This window comes from Anomaloglossus baeobatrachus, unplaced genomic scaffold (assembly GCF_048569485.1).
Source record: "Anomaloglossus baeobatrachus isolate aAnoBae1 unplaced genomic scaffold, aAnoBae1.hap1 Scaffold_2781, whole genome shotgun sequence".
Lineage (NCBI taxonomy): Eukaryota > Metazoa > Chordata > Amphibia > Anura > Aromobatidae > Anomaloglossus > Anomaloglossus baeobatrachus.
This window is the reverse complement of record NW_027442266.1, coordinates 9,773-25,526: the sequence shown is the minus strand read 5'-3', so window position 1 is coordinate 25,526 and position 15,754 is coordinate 9,773. Positions and strand designations below refer to the sequence as shown.

Genomic DNA, 15,754 nt, shown 5'->3' with positions numbered 1-15,754 from the left:
AATTTCCTCCCAGGCTCATAACACCACACATAACACCACACATTGTCTGACCTCCTACACTTCATCTAGCTCACTTTCACTCTTTGATCCAGTCACAGAAGAAGTCACCAGGCTCCTAGCATCTTCTCGCCCTACTACCTGCACCAGTGACCCTATTCCCTCACATCTCCTTAAATCTGTCACCCCAGCTGTCACCACTCACCTAACTAAAATATTCAATCTCTCACTCTCTTCTGGTGTCTTTCCCTCCTCCTTCAAACATGCCAGCATACACCCATTACTTATAAAACCATCTCTGGACCAAAATTGTGCCGCTAACTACAGACCTGTCTCTAATCTCACATTCATCTCCAAACTCCTGGAACGTCTGGTCCACTCCCGTTTAATCCGCTGTCAGATAATTCTCTCCTCTACCCTCTACAATCCGGTTTCCACTCCTTACATTCTACTGAAACTGCTCTTACTAAAGTCTCTAATGATTTACTAACAGCTAAATCTAATGGTCACTACTCCCTGCTGATCCTCCTGGATCTCTCTGCTGCATTTGATACTTTGGATCACCAGCTCCTATTCACTATGCTCCGCTCTATCAGGCTCAAGGACACCGTTCTTTCCTGGTTCTCCTCTTACCTCTCTGACCGCTCATTCACTGTATCCTTTGCCGGATCCTCTTCCTCCCCTCTTCCCCTTACGGTCGCTGTTCCTCAGGATTCAGTCCTTGGCCCCCTCCTTTTCTCTCTATACACAGCCCCTATTGGACAAACAATCAGCAGATTTGGTTTCCAGTACCATCTCTATGCTGATGACACCCAACTGTACACATCTTCTCCTGACATCACCCCTGCACTATTACAAAATACTACCGATTGTTTGTCCGCTGTCTCCAACATCATGTCCTCCCTCTATCTAAAACTGAACCTGTCAAAAACTGAACTTCTGCTGTTTCCTCCCTCTCCTAACCTTCCGAAACCCAATATTACCATTTCTGTGTGTGGCTCTACAATTACGCCGCAGCAGCACGGCCGCTGTCTTGGCATTATATTTGACTACGATCTCGCCTTCACTCCCCACATTCGTTCACTTGCTCGTTCTTGTCAATTCCACCTCAAAAACATATCAAGAATTCGACCTTTTCTTACCGTTGACTCTGTAAAAACTCTTACTGTCGCTCTCATTCATTTTCACCTGGATTATTGTAATTCTTTACTAATTGGTTTCCCTGTTACTAAACTCTTCCCTCTCCAATCCATTCTGAATGCCGCAGCCAGGATCATTTTCCTCTGCAACCGCTTCACTGATGCCTCTGCTCTTTGCCAGTCATTGCACTGGTTGCCTATCCCTTACAGAATTCAATATAAACTTATCACTCTCACTCACAAAGCTGTCCACGGTTCCGCACCACCCTACATCTCCTCCCTCATCTCTGTCTATCACCCCACCCGTGCCCTCCGCTCTGCTAATGACTTAAGACTGACATCCTCAACAATTCGAACCTCCCACTCCCGTCTTCAAGATTTCTCACGAGCTGCGCCTAAGCTCTGGAACATACTACGAAGAGCAGGGGTCCCCAAAATTTTTACACAGGGGGCCAGTTCACTGTCCCTCAGATCGTGGGAGGGCCGGACTATAAGAAAAACGATGAAAATCCCTATGCACACTACACGTGTGCTCTCTCCCCCATATAGGTCCCATGCCACCCCCCATATAGGTCCCATGCTCTTCCCCCATATAGGTCCCATGCAGTCTCCCTCATATAGGGCCAGCTCTTTACCCCATATAGGTCCCATGCCCCCCCATATAGGTCCCATGCACTTCCACCATATAGGTCCCATGCAGTCTCCCTCAAATAGGTCCCATGCAGTCTCCCCCTTATAGGTCCCATGCAGTCTCCCTCATATAGGGCCAGCTCTTTCCCCCATATATGTCCCATGCTCTTCCCCCATATAGGTCCCATGCAGTCTCCCCCATATAGGTCCCATGCAGTCTCCCCCATATATGTCCCATGCAGTCTCCCTCATATAGCGCCAGCTCTTTCCCCCATATAGGTCCCATGCTATTCCCCCATATAGGTCCCATGCAGTCTCCCCCATATAGGTCCCAAGCAGTCTCTCCCATATAGGTCCCATGCAGTCTCCCTCATATAGGTCCCATGCAGTCTCCCTCATATAGGTCCCATGCAGCCTCCCCATATAGGTCCCATGCAGTCTCCCCCATATAGGTCCAATGCAGTCTCCCTCATATAGGGCCAGCTCTTTCCCCCATATAGGTCCCACGCCCCCCCATATAGGTCCTATGCTCTTCCACCATATAGGTCCCATGCAGTCTCCCTCATATAGGTCCCATGCAGTCTCCCCCATATAGGTCCCATGCAGTCTCCCCCTCATAGGTCCCATGCAGTCTCCCTCATATAGGTCCCATGCAGTCTCCCTCGTATAGGTCCCATGCAGTCTCCCTCATATAGGGCCAGCTCTTTCCCCCATATATGTCCCATGCTCTTCCCCCATATAGGTCCCATGCAGTCTCCCCCATATAGGTCCCATGCAGTCTCCCCCATATATGTCCCATGCAGTCTCCCTCATATAGCGCCAGCTCTTTCCCCCATATAGGTCCCATGCTATTCCCCCATATAGGTCCCATGCAGTCTCCCCCATATAGGTCCCAAGCAGTCTCTCCCATATAGGTCCCATGCAGTCTCCCTCATATAGGTCCCATGCAGTCTCCCTCATATAGGTCCCATGCAGCCTCCCCATATAGGTCCCATGCAGTCTCCCCCATATAGGTCCAATGCAGTCTCCCTCATATAGGGCCAGCTCTTTCCCCCATATAGGTCCCACGCCCCCCCATATAGGTCCTATGCTCTTCCACCATATAGGTCCCATGCAGTCTCCCTCATATAGGTCCCATGCAGTCTCCCCCATATAGGTCCCATGCAGTCTCCCCCTCATAGGTCCCATGCAGTCTCCCTCATATAGGTCCCATGCAGTCTCCCTCGTATAGGTCCCATGCAGTCTCCCTCATATAGGTCCCATGCAGTCTCCCCCTCATAGGTCCCATGCAGTCTCCCTCATATAGGGCCAGCTCCTTCCCCCATATAGGTCCCATGCTCTTCCCCCATATAGGTCCCATGCAGTCTCCCCCATATAGGTCCCATGCAGTCTCCCTCATATAGGTCCCATGCAGTCTCCCTTATATAGGGCCAGCTCTTTCCCCCATATAGGTCCCATGCTCTTCCCCCATATAGGTCCCATGCAGTCTCCCCCATATAGGTCCCATGCAGTCTCCCTCATATAGGTCCCATGCAGTCTCCCTCATATAGGTCCCATGCAGTCTCCCCATATAGGTCCCATGCAGTCTCCCCCATATAGGTCCAATGCAGTCTCCCTCATATAGGGCCAGCTCTTTCCCCCATATAGGTCCCACGCCCCCCCCCCCATATAGGTCCCACGCCCCCCCCCCCATATAGGTCCCATGCTCTTCCACCATATAGGATCCCATGCAGTTGTGGCGCCCTGGACTAGCCAGGTCGTCACAGGTACTACAACATGCACCCCCACCCCGAGACAGGCACATCAGCCAGACACAAAATCCTTGTTGCCTCCCTCCAGGGGCTGATGTCCACACCAGGTGGGGTGGAGCCAGGCGGTTGGCCCCACCCACTGAGGAGTTCACAGTCCTGGAGGCGGGAAAAGGAAGTCAGAGAGAGATCAGTTAGGGAAGTGAAGGAGAGAGGAGTGAAGTGGTAGTCGAGGAGCAAACTGACCGTGTCCGGGTGTGTGGCCCGGGCACCAAGAGCAAGGTTAGCAGGCGGTGGTGGCCGTCTGCAGGAGAGGCAGCTCAACGCGGAACCGTAGGACCGGGGACGGGCGGTGGCCCGCCGGTACCGAATTGGGGAGCGAAGTGAAGCCAGCACACACAGGCAGGGCCTACGGACTCCGACCAGGCTTGGAGTCGCCATTAGAGGTCAAATCCGTCAGTGACCGGAACCCCAGGGGTTTCCTAACAGCCAAGATCCGATTGAAGGCAACCGTCCAACCAGCAAAAAAAAGGAAATACAGCTACCGCCACAGCTAGAGTTCCATGGGCCAGAGCCTGTGGGCAAAAGGGCTCCTCCGGCACATATACACACTGGGGAGCGGGTTAGCGGTGGGAATCCATCGGGACCAAACATACACACAGGTGAGGGGAAAGGCAGCCACCACCAACCGTCCGGGAGAAACTACAGCAGCCGGCTGCGGGACCCGTCCATCCAGCCGTTTGGTTTACCAGAGACTTTGTGTACATTTGTGGCTGATGAGTACTACCGTGCCATCCGGCACCGCGCTGCGCAGTCCAAGCAACCCTGTACCTTGCCAACCCTGCCTCCCCGTCACCTCACCGAGCCCCGGGACAACCAACCCCTACCCACGGAGGGGAAAACAACATCCCAGCTGCTCCCTGCCATCGCTCCCGGGATCCCCGTTACCAGCAGCGGTGGTGCCCAACTTCACCACAACCCGTGGGTGGCGTCACGGACCAAATCCCCAAAACCAAACTACCCCCTTTCACTCACGGGCGAGGAGCGCCGCTCGAGTCCCCGGATCCGGCCCACCGCTCGAGCCACCAAGCAGCCATAGCAGCAGCGACGGACCCGAGCGTTAGCGAGCGCAGCGGCGGCGCCCTCCCCGCCCGCGACAAAGTCTCCCTCATATGGGGCCAGGTCTCTCCCCCATATATGTCCGGCTCTCCCCCATATAGGTCCCATCAATCCCCCATATAGATCCAGCTCTCTGATCCTCCTCCATGCCCAGTAAAAAAAAGTGAAAATACACTTTACCTAGCACTGCAGCCGCTCCCGCGCTGTGGTCCCGGCTCCTCTGTCTTCGGCTGTAAGGTCTAGATGAGCACGTCGTGCGTCATGACGTGATCATTCTAGGTCTGGACGACGAGCGACGAGCGTCTACACAGGAACGAGACTTCCCATATAGCGCTTGGCGGGTTATTTCAATTGTAAGCGCCTGTGCGCTTACAATTGATATAACACAAGGAGATTGTGATGCGGGCCGGGTAAATGGCCTCCAGGGGCCGGATGCGGCCCGTAGTTTGGGGACCCCTGACCAAGAGCAATCCGATTAATTCCCAACATCCACACCTTTAAGCGGGCCCTAAAAACATATTTCTTTAGACTAGCCTATCACCTCACTGCCCTGATCTAATCTAGTCCCTTTCTGCCCTTCAAATAATGACTTCCAGTTTTTGTCCCCTGTACCTGTATACATTTTCACCGACGGGTTCATGCAACTGCTTTTGAATACCCTATTAAATCGATGGCTGGACCATATATGACAAGCTATTCTCCCCCCCCATTCACCTTTTGTGTCTCCCCTATTTCCTCATAGACTGTAAGCTTACGAGCAGGGCCCTCACTCCTCCTGGTATCTTAATTTTGTTATTTTGTATTGTCTCATATTGTCTGTACATGTCCCCTCTTAATTGTTAAGCGCTGCGGAAAATGTTGGCGCACTAGAAATGAAACTTATTATTATTATTATGGGTCTTCCTAGCTTGAGAATACCAACCCTCAGCTGCGAGGCTTTATCTTGGCATCAAAACTGGGGGGAACGCACACCGGCTTTTTACGTTTTTTTTTTACTGTACGATATAGACCCGCCCACCGGCGGCTGTGATTGCTCGCAGTCTGACAGCTGTCACTCAGCTTGGGGGTGGGTCTGACTGCAACCAATCACAGGGTGAAGAAGTAAATATGTAATTAGGCTAATGAGCGGGTGCAGTGATTATGTGATGAGGCTAATAAGCGGGTAGGGAAGAAGAGAGGCAGCAGGTGCAGTGTGACAGCCGCGCGGCACCTGTGATCGGTGAGTATGAAGCGGAGAGACAGCGAGAGAGACTAAGTGGCGTAATACTGTCACATCCTCATTATCAGAATCCATATGTGAGTCAGAAATGCATGCTCCAGGCTCTCCCCATTCACTTTCATCCCTTCCCCATCCATTTCAGCCTTTAACTCAGGTCCCCAGACCTCTTTCTTGGGTCCAGCAGAAAATTACTCGCTTTTCTAATTGACTTGCATTGTACTCGCTATTCGGAACAAATTTACGACTCGTTACGAGTGTAGCGATTACGAATATTACGGTGCTCGCTCATCTCTAGTTAAGATGCTCTGGTCTCAAATTATCAAAGCTTTTATGCCAAAAAAATTGTCATACAAGCTTTGAAAAGTCTAAAAAATTTGGATCAATTCAGATTCATGCGAAATTTTGGTGGCCTTTGGCATTTTCACTACAAAATTGGCAGAGCTTGGGTGGGATGGGGCGTGATAGCAAAGCTCCTTTAATTCATGACGAGCTGTACCCCTATGCCAGAAATCCCACTCCAGTCCCTGATGGGAGTAATATTTCTAGCATAGCACAAGGAGGCACACTCCAGATTCATGAAGAGGCATTCACCACTTCATCAATCAGGAGTGGCCTCCGCATAAAATAGGCCCCTTATGTTATAAAAATGGTTCCTTTTCAAAGGATCATTGTAATAATGGACAAAAAACAAAAGGATTTTATATGTTTGCTATCCAAGTGATTATTTTTGTTGTGGGGCTACCCACAAATAGAGATGAGCGGACCCGTTGAAGTTTGGGTTCGGCTTTTTCAGCCAGACTTTAGATAAGGTTCAGTTCGGGACCTGGACTTGACCTGAACCCCATTAGAATTCATTCATTGGGCAGTTTGAGTTTTCGCCCACATGCAACCGGCTATAAACAGTATTTCCGGGGAAGGGAGGGAGGGAGAGAGGGAGGGCGGATTTTTCCCTTTTACACACTACATTCTATAACGATGTTTTTACCCCCAGTGAAAGCCGTTCAACCACTGCAAGCGGCTCGCACTGGGCCGAACACCGAGCGTACCCGAGCACACCGATGCTAGATCGAGTAGTTAGGATACATAAAGCACCAAAACTCTGAATTCTAACACTGATTTTTCTATAAAATCAGCGTTTGATATAAACACTGAACTTTACTATTTAGATTCGCTCGTCTCTGCCCACAAACCTTTATTACAGTTTATAATATGGGTGTAGAAGAGACCAGAACTGAAAGAGAGCTATCTCTTTGTGAAGAGCAAGTAACATTTATGATACCTATGCTGGGGTTTTGTGAATTTAATGGGATTCTGTCACTAAATGTTTGCCCCTTAATTAAACATCAGGATAATGTAAGGCACAAGTCCAGAGAAAATGAGTATTTAAGGGGAAATACAGATGATTAGCAGCTGAAGGAAAAGGAGCTCCCTTGGGTCCTAAAGGGAAAAGGATAAAAACCCAACAGAGGAGCTACCTAGTACACTGAATACTGACAGCAGCAACAATAGAAAGTTAGGAACCATGTTGCGCAGCGAAACGCTGTGACCTTCTATTGCCGGACACCTAAGGACTATCTCCATAAGCTCTGTATAACCCTGCCCCCACCCCTGATTGGCAGCTTCCTGTCTATGCTCATTGTAGACAGCTGCCAATCAGTGGTGTGAGTGGGGTTATACACAGCAGCATTTTGAGAAATGGTAGATTTTAAGCAGATAAAAATGATTTTTATAAAAACTTCAGCAAGCAGCCAAGGAAGTGACACATCGCTGGAATCAGTCTCTGCTTATCAAGGTCGATTGGACACCCGTTTGAGGTAGCTTTATTCCTCTTAACCCCTTCACGACCTTTGACGGATACATCCGTCATGGTGCCCTGGTACTTAAAGCCCCATGCCGGATATATATATTCGGGAAGGAAAGGACCTGTACCTGACCTCAGGAGGGGTGGTGTCTCCTCCCTGGACCTATGGAGGTTGTGATTGGCTGACAAACGCCGCACAGCCAATCACAGCCAGTGTAATGTTTCAGCCATTGAAAATGACTGAATCATTGAAATCCAGCTATGATCACTGCAGCTGTAGCACTGATCATTGGCTGGAGCTGGGTGACCTTTGCTGCACCCTCCCCCAGCTCTGATTGGAGAGATCGGCCTTGTGACCGATCTCTCTAATCACCGTGGATCTGGGGTCGGAGATCTGTAGGTGATCGCTCTCCTCAGCTTGCCCATCTGTGGAAGCTGAGGAGAACGATCCCTGAGGGTGGGTGACTATCGGTAAGTCACTGCCCCCGATCCACTGCTGTTCCCGATCATCCACCGCTGCAGCCACTGCCCCAGATCATTCGCCGCCTTCCATCTCCTTCGCCGCTGCTCTCCTCCGCCCCTGCTCTGCTCCGCCCCTGCATCGCCGCTGCACTGCTCCTTCTGCTGCCCCCCCTGCATCTGCCGTCGCCCCCCATGCATCTGCTGTCGCCCCACCTGCATCTGCCTCCGCCACCCCTGCATCTGCCATCGCCACCCCTGCATCTACCGTCGCCCCCCCCCTGCATCTGCCGCTGTTCCCCCTGTATCTGCTCCCGCACTGTCCCCCATCAGTCACTGCCCCCCTGCATCTGCCACTGCCCCCTTGCATCTGCCACTGCCCCCTGCATCAGCCACTGCCCCCCTGCATCTGCCACTGCCCCCCTGCATCTGCCACTGCCCCCTTGCATGTGCCACTGCCCCCTTGCATCTGACACTGCCCCCTTGCATCTGACACTGCCCCCTTGCATCTGCCACTGCCCCCTGCATCAGCCACTGCCCCCCTGCATCTGTCACTGCCCCCTGCATCAGCTACTGCCCCCTGCATCTACTGTCGCCCCCCCCGCATCTGCCGCCGTTCCCCCTGCATCTGCTCCCGCACTGTCCCCCATCAGCCACTGCCCCCCTGCATCTGCCACAGCCCCCTGCATCTGCCACTACCCCCTGCATCTGCCACTGCCCCCCTGCATCTGCCACTGCCCCCCTGCATCAGCCACTGCCCCCCTGCATCAGCCACTGCCCCCTGCATCAGCCACTGCCCCCTGCATCAGCCACTGCCCCCTGCATCAGCCACTGCCCCCTGCATCAGCCACTGCCCCCCTGCATCTGCCACTGCCCTCTTGCATGTGCCACTGCCCCCTTGCATCTGACACTGCCCCCTTGCATCTGACACTGCCCCCTGCATCAGCCACTGCCCCCATGCATCTGCCACTGCCCCCTGCATCAGCTACTGCCCCCTGCATCTACCGTCGCCCCCCCCGCATCTGCCGCCGTTCCCCCTGCATCTGCTCCCGCACTGTCCCCCATCAGCCACTGCCCCCCTGCATCTGCCACAGCCCCCTGCATCTGCCACTGCCCCCTGCATCTGCCACTGCCCCCCTGCATCTGCCACTGCCCACCTGCATCTGCCACTGCCCCCCCTGCATCTGCCTCTGCCCCCCCCCCTGCATCTGCCACTGCCCCCCTGCATCTGCCGTTGCACTCCATCAGCCGCTGCGCCCCTCCCCGATCTGCTGCCCGAGCTCTCCCATCCTCTTCATCTGCTGCCCCCTCTCGGATCTGCTGCCTCCTCCATCTGCTGCCTTCTCCATCTGCTGTGATCCTGCCGCCTACATCCATCCTGTAAGGTAGCTATCCCCAATCTCACATCTCACTCCCCTTCCACAATCCCCCCATCCTCCGCCACTCCTGCATCCGTTGCGCCCTCTTCCATCCTCCATCCATCCTTTTTTCCAGCTCACCTAGTCCCCCCCCCCTTTTGCAGCACATCCGTGCGTGCGTCCTGATTTTTTTTCTGTAAACTAAGAAGGAAATACAAAGAAACTTAGTTTAGGGCCAGTAAAATTATACTGTAGTAATCGTCAACTACAGTATTTTTTACTGAATATTTTAAGGGTCAGCCCAGTGCCACACATGAGATCGATGCATGAGTCTCGCATCGCATCATCCGGCACGGTCGCTCTCTTCCAGACAGGAGTGTGTTGCTGTGCTGGATGATGCGATTCAAGATTCGTTCATCGCTCTCACGTGTGGCACTTGCCTTAGTGTCAATTGCAGGCGCTCATTTTTTATTTTGTTTTACTAACGTCTGTATTTTTTATTTCGCCAAACTAATTTTTTTGTATGGGGGGGGGTCTAGTTTCCAAAATTGGGTCACATGTGGGGAAGCTCCACTGTTTTCGGCACATCAGGGGGATCTCCAAACGCAACATGGTGCGGCTAACAATTCCAGCTAATTTTCCATTTAAAAAGTCAAATGATGCTCCTTCCCTTTGGAGATCTGCCGTGCGCCCAAACAGTGTTTTTTTTGCCACATATGAGGTATCAGCGTACTCAGGAAAAATTGCCCAACAATTTTGCTGTCCATTTTATCCTGTTACCCCTGTAAAAATTAAAAAATTGAGCCTAAAATAACATTTTTGTTGCAAAAAAAGTACTTTTTTGTTTTTATGGTTCAATGTATGAAGCACGTGAGGGTTCAAAGTGCTCATTACCCATTTAGATTTATGCCATGGGGGAGTCTAGTTTCCAAAATGAGGTCACTTGTGGGGGAGCTCCATTGTTTAGGCACCTCAGGGGGTTTCCAAACGCAACATGGCATCCGCTAATAATTCCAACCAATTTTGCTGTGAAATGGCGCTCCTTCTCTTCTGAGCCCTGCCGTGTGCCCAAACAATTACTTTCCACCACATATGAAGTATCTGTGTACTCAGGAGAAATTGCACAATACATTTTATGGTGCATTTTTTCCTGATACCCTTGTGGGAAAAAAAACTACCCAGTTGAAATAACAATTTTGTGGTAAAGAAATATATATATATATATATTTTCACGGCTGAACATTCTAACCTTTTGTGAAGCCTCCAGGGGTTAAAAGTGTTCACTAAACATCTAGATAAATTCCATGAGGGCTCTAGTTTCCAAAATGGGGTCACTTGTGGGGAGCTCCATTGTTTAGGCATCTCAGGGGGTCTCCAAACACAACATGACATCCGCTAATGATTCCAGACAATTTTGCGTTTGAAAAGTCAAATGACGCTCCTTGCCTTCCAAGCCCTGCCGTGCGCCCAAACAATTGATTTCCACCACATATGAGGTATCTGTGTACTCAGTAGAAATTGCACAATCAATTTTATGGTGCATTTTTTCCTGATACCCTTGTGAAAATGCTACATTTTATGGCTAAAGTAACATTTTTGTGTAAAAAAGTAAAATTTTTATTTTTTCCTTCCACATTGCTTTGGTTGTTGTGACGCTCCTAAAGGGTTAATAAACTTCTTGGATGTAGTTTTGAGCAGTGTGAGGGGTACAGATTTTAGAATGGGGTGACGTTTGGGTATTTTCTGTCACCTAGGCCTCTCAAAGTCATTCCAAATGTGGTAAACATTTTTTTTGTACATTTTGTTGGAAAAATGAGAAATTGCTGATGAACTTTGAACCCTTCTAACTTCAAAACGAAAAAAGACTTTGTTTCGAAAATTGCACTGGTGTAACGTAGACAAGTGGGAAATGTTATTTAGTAACTATTTTGTGTGACATATCTCTCAGATTTATGGACATAAAATTTCAAATTTTGAAAATTGCGAATTTTTCAAACGTTTCGCCAAATTTCCAAAGTTTTCACAAATGCAAAAAATATTGACCTAAATTTATCACTGACATGAAGTACAATATGTCTCGAAAAAACAATGTCAGAATTGCTGGGATCTGTTGAAGCTTTCCAGAATTATAACCTGTCAAAGTGACACTGGTCAGAATTGCAAAAAGTGGCCTGGTCTTTAAGGTGAAAACAGGCTGGGGGATGAAGGGGTTAATCTATAAACCACATCCCAAAGCCATACGCTATTAAATGTTATATATTTAATCTGAAAAGTTGGCAGTATTTATAAAAATATACAAAAGATGATGCAAAGGGGAAAACAATACAGTATATACAATTACATAAAATAAAAGGGAATAAAGCAAGAAAATAAATGAACCTGGGTCACAGAAATTCCTTCAGATTTCTGGAGGGAAGGACTCCAAAGGAACGTGGAACAATCCCACACAGCAATGTTCCTTTCATTGAACAAGGATCATAATTGGCATCAGCTTTTTATTAACCCAAGTTACACCCACATACTTCCCCTCTGGTGACTCATAAAAGGCTGGACTTCAGATAACGATAGGATGTGTCTAAATCTTAGAAAATGATAAGATTCCCAACTTTTACAATATCTCCATCCCTGGAGGTCCCAAGGGGGATATATTCTGGCATCTTTCCTGTCACGATTTTATCTGTTCATAGATAGGAGACATTGCATAGATATTTTCATCTATGTGGTCCATATCTATTGGGTGAGACCCCGACCATAACCCAATGATGTGAAACGATGCTTTGCATTCTCTGTTTTATCACAAATTCGAACATATGACTTTCATATCTATTATATCAATACAGTTCATTATACCTTACTTTGTATTTTCTATAAGGGGAAACAAATTATTTGAACTTATCTGCTATTTTTCAGTACAACTGCTGCTCTTAACTCTACCATTCATAAATCTGTCCTTTTCTGCATTCTTGTAAATTCAAGCTGAGATTGGCTTCACACCTGCTAGAGGATTCTCTTTAATTACCTGTTTCCAAAGGAGAGGGTCAGCTGTATAGGGGTCTTGTTGAGTCTTTATGGATTTTGTAATTTCTATATGACACAAGACTACATATTGATGTTTTCCAAAATTGAGCTTTTATTCCCTTGAAAGCGAAGGTCATTTTTTGGACACTTTCCTCATCTTGGTGCTCGAAGAGTTCAATAAAATCAGAAATATTACACTCCCAAAATAACCTACATGGAAAAGAAAAGGATGTTCTAAAATTATTTTGCAATGATTCAGATATAGTAACTCTATAAGCCAACAAGGGGGATGGAATAGTCATCCAAAACATGGATGACTATATAAGGAAGCTCAGAATATTCTCTCCAACCCCATACACTAAGGGATTACAACTATGGATCCATTCTACATTTCTCAAAATAGAAGCATTTGAGGAAGGAATCTTAAAGAGAACCAACCGCCAACCAACATATTGTATAACGATTTAGAACAGACATCAGCTGGATTGATTGCAATCTACGGTAAGTAGTATTATTTTCCAAAATGTCATATTCTCATTTTTTATATAAAGAGGCATCCAATAGCACTATATACATCCCGCCTTGTCTGACTTACGTATAACCAAATAGTTGTTATTTTTTAGTTTACAGATGGCAATATAATGATTTCTTGTTAAATTATATACTATTTTATTTTTATTGGAGGAGACATAACGGGGCAGAGCCAACTGATCCTTTTCTATCATATTCTGGAACATGTCTAATGATGGTACGCGAGATGTTACTGCATAATAATGAGTGTTTGAGACCTTTGGTTTAACATCATGACCCCCACCAATTCTTCCAAATTACGATCCTCATCCAATTAGTTTAGCATTACAATGGTCTTTTGTTCAGAGGAGAATCCTTCAAATTAATTACACGTAAATTTATTACTAGAGTAAAGGCCGCTTTACACGCTGCGACATCGCTCATGCGATCTCGTTGGGGTCACGCAATTTGTGACGCACATCCGGCCGCTTTAGCGATGTCATTGCGTGACACCTATGAGCGATTTTGAATCGTCGCAAAAACGTTCAAAATCGCTCATCGGTGACATGCCCCCCTATTCCCAATTATCGTTGCTGCTGCAGGTACGATGTAGTTTGTCGCTCCTGCGGCAGCACACATCGCTATGTGTGACACCGCAGGAACGAGGAACCTCCTCTTACCTGCTGCCTCCTGCAATGAGGAAGGAAGGAGGTGGGCGGGATGTTACGTGTAAAGCGGCCTTAAGTCTGACTTGAAACATTTCTATCATCAGCAAAAAAATGCCACTGACAAACTTTAACCATCTGTGCAGGACTCCGATCTGCTTAACCGTTAAAGCGGGCTTTACACGCTACGACATCGCTAATGCGGAGTCGTTGGGGTCACGGAATTCGTGACGCACATCCGGCTGCATTAGCGATGCCGTTGCGTGTGACATCGATAAGCGATTTTGCATCGTTGCAAAAACGTGCAAAATCGCTAATCGGCGACACGGGGGTCCATTCTCAAATCTCGTTACTGCAGCAGTAACGAGGTTGTTCCTCGTTCCTGCGGCAGCACACATCGCTGCGTGTGACGCCGCAGGAACGAGGAAGTTCCCTTACCTGCCTCCCGGCCGCTATGCGGAAGGAAGGAGGTGGGCGGGATGTTACGTCCCGCTCAGCTCCGCCCCTCCGCTGCTATTGGGCGGCGGTTCAGTGACGTTTCAGTGACGTCGCTGTGACGCCGCATGGACCGCCCCCTTAGAAAGGAGGCGGTTCGCCGGTCACAGCGACGTCGCCGGACAGGTAAGTATGTGTGACGGCTGTGGGCGATGTTGTGCGGCACGGGCAGCGATATGCCCGTGTCGCGCAACAGATGGGGGCGGGTACCCACGCTAGCGATATCGGGACCGATATCGCAGTGTGTAAAGTAGCCTTTAGACAGTTGGTATCAAAACCACAACATTATGTCACGCCAGAGCGTACAGAAACCTAGCGTGCAGCATAACACCAGGGTAACAATGGAAATGGTAAAAAAGGAAGGCCCTGATGATAGGAAGAAGAGACAACTCACCCGTGTCTATACTCTATGCTCCATAATGTCACGGGTCCTTCACCCCCCTGTCGTTATCACGTGCCTAGGCACTCATTCACTCTGGCTACTGAGACAGCCAGCAGTAGTCTCATCACTGCAGTAGCACAACAGGTAAAGGAGATAAAGGAAAAATAAACACAGAAAGCAAAAACAATATAAAACTGTACCAATGCAGCTAAACACCACAGCAGTAATAATCACAACTCCTCAGCTTCTTTCAGACACAGGCCCCTTCCAAAGAGGTCAGCATAGAATTAGACTCTATAACTGGCATCAAATGGCAAAACACGTGACTTTTTATATTGAAGGGAAGTGGTCACATAAGAGATGTACCTGAGATTAAGGCTACAAAGGATAGCCAGATTGGAAAGAATCCTTAACCCCTACAGCACTAAAAGAAAGTAGATTCACTCAAATCAAGTTGTAGACCTGTGAACAATAAGGTGCTGTGACCTTCTGATCCCAGACTCACCAGAGGTCTCCTCAGAGCGGGACACACTCATAAAATATCCATAAATTCATTCATCGTCAAGTTCATTTTTTCTTCTTCCGTATTGGAGATCTTCTCATATCCTTCTTATTGGTTCTCCTTCCTCCTCTTCATTTTCTGATTCTGAAATTCTCTGAATGACGTATTAGAATGAACATTTTCTCTTTGATAATCACATTTATCAGGATTAAGGCCGCTTTACACGCTACAAGGTATCTTACGATGTGTCGGCGGGGTCATGTCGTAAGTGACGCACATCCGGCATCGTAAGGTATGTTGTAGCGTGTGACAGCGGCGTGCAATTGCGATTGAACGAAAAAACGTTCATCGCATGCACGTCGTTCATTTCTGAAAAATTGAACGTCAGGTTGTTCATCGTACCCAGGGTAGCGCACATCGCAGTGTGTGACACCCCGAGAACGATGAACTGCAGCTTACCTGCATCCTGCGGCTCCCGCCCGGCAATGCGGAAGGAAGGAGGTGGGCGGGATGTTACGTCCCGCTCAGCTCCGCCCCTCCGCTGCTATTGGGCGGCTGCCGTGTGACATCGATGTGACGCCAAACGTCCTTCCCACTCCAGGAAGTGGATGTTCGCCGTCCACATCGAGGTCGTATGGACGGGTAAGTACGTGTGACAGCTTTTGAACGATTGTGCGGCTCATGCAACAAATTGCACGAGCCGCACAAACAA

General features: G+C 48.7%; 1 protein-coding gene across 2 annotated transcripts in view; it reads right to left on the bottom strand.

Moving 5' to 3' along the window:
- The window catches only part of LOC142265843 (uncharacterized), a 58,127-nt gene extending 42,712 nt beyond the window's left edge, over window positions 1-15,415 (bottom strand). Inside the window, exons 1-3 of one of the 2 annotated variants that reach the window (XM_075332286.1) lie at window positions 15,046-15,415; window positions 14,553-14,667; window positions 12,490-12,698 (exon numbers count right to left, since the gene is read on the bottom strand). The gene's annotated coding sequence lies outside the window, so the exon portion shown is untranslated. The remainder of the gene's footprint in view (window positions 1-12,489; window positions 12,699-14,552; window positions 14,668-15,045) is intronic. The other variant, XM_075332287.1, reaches the window with a different exon arrangement.
- Window positions 15,416-15,754: the final 339 nt, after the last annotated feature.